Raw genomic sequence first — 6,000 nt, forward strand, 5'->3', positions numbered from 1 at the left:
TATAGCTAACACACAGAAAACAGGAGGGGAATCAAGGTGTTCATTAGGCTCCAAAATAAAGAAAGCTGACTGAAACAGGGTTGGTTCTACCTAAACCCCCAATAACAAATACGCGCCCTAATGAACACGACCCTAGAGGAGCGATGTCATCTAGGCTAATTTGTTAATGAATTAAAAACATGTCTACCCTTTCATTCGACCTTCAGGTGCCATAGGAAGCACATTTCCAATTCATGTCATGATTGAACTGAATTCGGCTCAGATTGAAGGACACCCCCACACCCCCTTTACCTCTCTACCTCGCTACCTCTCAGTCTATTCAGAAGGACACATCCAAAAGCTTACAGAGAACTCATTTGACCCTTATATCTATTCAAACATCATGAAGCCAGACTGATAGAGTTGACATATGCAAGTCAGCGTAATAGCCTAGTGTGTGTGAATGTGTGTGTGTTCCACAAGATCTGACCTTATGTCTCTCTCACTCCAAGGTCAGTGTGACCGGGTCTGTCTGCCGATTAAGTACCGCTACGTGTGGTCGTAGGCTATGACAAAGTTCTAGCAGTGTCAGATCCCGGTGACTAACCAATAGGAACATGGCCGGCACAGAGTATGCACACAATAATATGTTTATTGTGAATAGTCAGATGAATATAATAGCTTGATTTAAACGCTTAGCCTACATGCTGTGCAAGAAGAACGATGTCCCTAATAATTTTGTTTACACGACACACCTGAAATCAAGCTACCTGATGGGATTATAAATCAAAATAAAACATGAATTGGGGAAGAAGACAAGAAGAAGTCTTGGCCTGGCAGATAAAAGCTGAGGAGAATTTGAGAACCATCAACTCTATTGAAACACAAAATGGTCAAGTGTCTCACAACCCGGAAGAGATTAATGATTCATTTAAACAATACTATTCTAAGTTATACACTTCTGATGCAACGGAACCAGTAATGATAGACACATTTCTGTCAACTATTGAACTACCGCTCCTCACACAGGAAGACCAAAACGAACTAGAACGCTCCTTTACAAAAACAGAAATTCGAAAAGGCCATTTCCTCTCTACAATCCAGCTAATCACCAGGAGACGATGGCTTTCCCCCAGGGTTTTATAAGGAGTTTAAGGATTTGCTTATTCCTCTCTTGATGGATGTTCTAAATGTATCTGCTGAGACGCAGTGTCTAACGGACTCCTTTTCCACGGCTATAATAACAGTTATACATTTTTTTTTAATTAAGATCCTCTACAATGTTCTTCCTATAGGCCGATCTCGCTCCTCAATGCCAACTATAAATTGATTTCTAAGGTGATGGCTAATAGATTAGGACAATATTTGCCAAATCTGATTAACACCGATCAAACAGGCTTTATTGCAGAAAATATCCTCCACCAATAATTTGCACAGGTTATTCAACGCAATTCACATGATGGCCAGTGTGAGGAGCGATCCTAGTATAGCAGTATCTCTAGACGCTGAAAAGGCCTTTGATAGGCTGGAGTGGCCATACCTATTCAAGGTACTGGCAAAATTGAACCTTGGTCCTTCGTTTGTCAACTGGGTTAAAACGTATATACAATAAACCGGAAGATCACAACTAATGGCATGATGTCAGCCACATTCCCACTCTTTAGAGATAGTAGACAGAGCTGTTCACTTTCCCCGCTCCTTTTTGTGCTAGCCACAGAACCCCTGGCAGAAGCCATAAGAACGGATCCTGGCATAAAGGGTGTTCTGGTGGGCCAGATAACGCATAAGATCTCATTGTTCGCAGACAACTTTATTTTGCTCCTCTCTCACCCGACCGGATCTCTCTCAAAACTACAGACGCTTTTGGGTACATACAGCTCAGGTTACAAAGTCAACATGGACAAAAGTCTAATACTTCCACTGACTCGCTTTGACTATAGCATCTGTAAACGAACGAGTCCGTTCAGATGGTCGCCACAGGGGTTCAAATATCTAGGAATCACAGTTGATAATGACTTAAAGATTTGTACAAGCTTAACTACTCTGCCTTGGTTCAGAAGGCGGTGGATGACTTGAATAGATGGATAGATCTGCCTCTCACATTATTTGGGAGAATTATCTGTATTAAGATGAACGTTCTGCTTAAAATGATGTACCTATTTTAATCTTTACGAATAACCCGACCCGAGAGTTTCTTTAAGGGTGGCAGGGTAGCCTAGTGGTTAGAGCATTGGATTAGTAACCGGAAGGTTGCAAGTTCAAACCCCTGAGCTGACAAGGTACAAATCTGTCGTTCTGCCCCTGAATCCTAGGCCGTTATTGAAAATAAGAATTTGTTCTTAACTGACTTGCCTAATAAAATAAAATAACAATACCATAAGACAATACAGAACCGTAAAACCCCAAGGGTGAGCCCGGACAAATTAACATGGGATTATAGTCTAGGTCTCTGCCTACCAAATTTCAAGATGTATTACTGGGCAGTGCAAATTATATGAATTTCATTCCTATTTGAAACTGAACCAGCCCCTTCTTGGACTCAGATGGAAATGTTTGCTCTTCATGAAGAGGTTGGGAGTAATAGTATCTACAAGTGGAACCCCAAGACTACATCAACAAAAAACAGCAATACCTGTACCATCAATTTAGTAAGATCTTGGTATGAAATTTGTAAGTTAAAGAAGACTTGTCATCCAAAACACCCCTGTGGCAAAACAGACTCCTGCCAATGATCTTGGATAGCAAAAACATTTGAGAAGGGAATGAGAAGGGAATAACGCATTTAGAACATTGTTATATAGATGGGGTACTTATTTCATTTGAGCAACTAAAAGAAAAATACCAGTTATCCAAATATCATTTATTTTGTTATTCACAGTTAAACCTTTCTCAGAAGCACTTTTGGAGACTTTACCAAACCTATCAAGCATTGAACAACTACTCCATGATAACAATGACACATAATGCAACAATGCCCAAAACAAGATGTACATAAGTCGAGAGAGTGATGGGAATACTACAATTGATGAGGGTCTATGGTCGGACGTATGCCAAGATAGTGTGTCAGCGACCATCAACTCTAGATTAGAGGTCGACCATGGCCGGGCCGATTAATTAGGGCCGATTTTCACGTTTTCATAACAATCGGTAATCTGCATTTTTGGATGCCGATTATGGCTGATTACATTGCAATCCACGAAGAGACCTGTTACGCGAGTGCAGCAAGGAGCCAAGGTAAATTGCTAGCTAGCATTAAACGTATCTTATAAAAAAACAACCAATCTTAACATAATCAGTACACATGGTTGATGATATTACTAGTTTATCTAGCTTGTCCTGCGTTGCATATAATCAATGCGGTGCCGGTTAATTTAACATCGAATCACAGCCTACTTCGCAAAACAGGTGATGATTTAATAAAAGCATATTCGCGTCAGGGTATACGCAGCAGTTTGGACCGCCTGGCTCTTTGCGAACTGTGTGAAGACCATTTGTTCCTAACAATGACAGAAATTAACTTGCCAGAATTTTACATAATTATGACATAACATTGAAGGTTGTGCAATGTTACAGCAATATTTAGACTTAGGGTTGCCACCCGTTCGATACAATACGGAATGGTTCCTCCCTTCTCCCTTTATTATGGAGGTCCCTTCCCACTTGAACCTGAAATATGCCTTCTGGGTAAGTTCACAAATGTGAATTTGAGGAATAGCTTTAAAATCAAATTTACAGAAATCTCACTTGTCACTGCAAGAAAATGCATTGCATTGACATGGAAATCGGATTCCCCTCTCCCAATTACAAGATGGCTCTCTGAAATGAATAAATGTATTACTATTTTCGAAGATTACCTATGCTTTTAGAAATAAATTAAACCACCTTGTGAAAATATGGCAACCATTCCTTGACTATATGAAAACACTTCCATTGAGGTTGGTGGAGGTGAGCTTCTAGATCGATGTAGCAATTTTCTCTCTGTAATGTACTGTTTGTATTGCTTTGTGTATATGTTGGTATCTCTTGTCATTTGTCTTATTTAGTCATTTGTATTATTACTATTCTAATTTAACTCATTTATTATTGGTATTTTGTCATCGTATTAAGTTATTTTATTTTGGGGGTGGGGAGGATTGATTTACTTTTTGTCGTAGCATTTACTCTTGCTGTGTTGTATTGTTCTGTTGTTGAATAATTGAAAATATATATTAAAAAATGTAAAGTAAGACTTGAACTTGTAAATGTTAATTCATAGTCGTAACATAGGGTTTGTACGTTTACAGATCTAATTTAACATTTACGTTTCAAGTTTCGAGCATGGCTTTTCTTACGATCCTAACAATGTACGTATGGATTTTCTTACGATCCTAAATGATATGTACGTTCAACCTTTTGGCAGCTATCTCTCTCCATAGTCGCACCGCATGAGGCAAATGGTGGTCACACTAGATACCGACTGGTTTTCTGGTCCACGCCCCTACCTTTTTTCAGGTATCTGTCACCAACAGATGCATATCTGTATTCCCAAATCAAATCAAACTGTATTTGTCACACACAACGAATACAATAGGTATAGACCTTACAGTGAAATGCTTACTTACAAGCCCTTAACCAACAATGCAGTTTTATGAAGAAAAAACCCAGAAGTAAAAGTAAAGCTACAGTAAAATAACAATAGTGAGGCTATGTACAGGGGGTATCGGTACAGAGTAAATGGTCGAGGTAATATATACATGTAGGTAGAGTTATTAAAGTGACTGCATACATAATAACAGAGAGTAGCAGCAGCATAAGGGGGGGGGGACCAGCGGGATCAACACTGAGATCCCATTGAATGACTAATTCCATCCATCAACGTGTCTTCAGCGTTCTAGAATAGTCTAGCAGCTAATATTAGCCAGTTAACCTTCATAACAACTCTGAACGCATTTGGTAGCGTGTCTATTTTAACAACTTGAGATTACAATGGCCTGTGAACATCATCAGTGGCAAGGGGGCAGATACATGAAATACGCGTTATAACGTCGTTATTACATCGATTCGCATGGGGATGCAGCAAACCAAGGTACCTAGCTCACTAATGTCAGCTAACGTAAGAGGTTTTGAAATGAGCTATCTAGCTAAAATCTACTAGTACTACTGTACTGCTAGATGTCTGCCTGACCGGAAAACTAGCTACTGTAGCCAGCTAACGTTATCCATCACCGATAACTAGCTATACATTTTGTAGCCATCGCCGTTAAGGTATTCTGTCCTATTGTGTATTCCCATAACTATACCGTTTTTTCAATACCACACAACAGTCCTTGGTTCCAAATTGCTTTTTAAAATAATCTTGCTAGCATGCGAAATGTGGCTGATTAGCTAGCAAGCTAACGTTACCATTGTCACGACTCGTTTGCTCTTGTCTCGGTCAAATATTTACTGCAATTGCTCCTGTTCTCACCGGTCTCCCTCGCATTCACCTGAAGCTGTACAGGCCAATTTACCCGAAAAGCAGCAAATACGTGTCCAAAAAACACTCATTTTGAAACAGGATGGTTTAGATCAAGGTTTTTATTTCACTCACCTTCTTACTCCAATTCAAGATGTCGACCGCTCCTGGCTCCGAAGAGACTCACTGTCAATTGACAATGAAGCGGATTATAGGGCAGTGAAGCACCCACAACTACTAACCCTGCTGGATTTATAGATTTCAACGGTCGTATTGTTTTATCAAGACTAGCATGTACTGTAATGGCATTGGATGTTCCCCAAGCAACAATGAAAGTAAGTAGACATTAAACTTTTAGATTTAGTTTGGAGGAATAAACCACACTATTAAAAAAATGGTATTATGTACAACCTTTAACCCGGCCCAATTTGCAAAACCTGGTTGAAAATATGTATGAGGTATTTTTATGTTCTTTTTAACGTATTTTTACTGACCGGAATATTACGTTTTTCCTGAACACCATACCACCAGTTGGTCATAATTGTGACCCTTTTCTGACCAGATGGTCATAATTCTGACCACTAAAT

The 6,000-nt window shown here is 39.5% G+C and overlaps 1 protein-coding gene across 1 annotated transcript in view; it reads right to left on the bottom strand.

Annotated features, from left to right (window-relative positions):
• Window positions 1-5,703, bottom strand: part of LOC139386220 (AP-2 complex subunit mu-B) — a 39,880-nt gene extending 34,177 nt beyond the window's left edge. The window contains exon 1 of the mRNA XM_071131699.1: window positions 5,549-5,703. The gene's annotated coding sequence lies outside the window, so the exon portion shown is untranslated. The remainder of the gene's footprint in view (window positions 1-5,548) is intronic.
• Window positions 5,704-6,000: the final 297 nt, after the last annotated feature.

Source organism: Oncorhynchus clarkii, chromosome 27, assembly GCF_045791955.1.
Source record: "Oncorhynchus clarkii lewisi isolate Uvic-CL-2024 chromosome 27, UVic_Ocla_1.0, whole genome shotgun sequence".
NCBI classification, from domain to species: domain Eukaryota; kingdom Metazoa; phylum Chordata; class Actinopteri; order Salmoniformes; family Salmonidae; genus Oncorhynchus; species Oncorhynchus clarkii.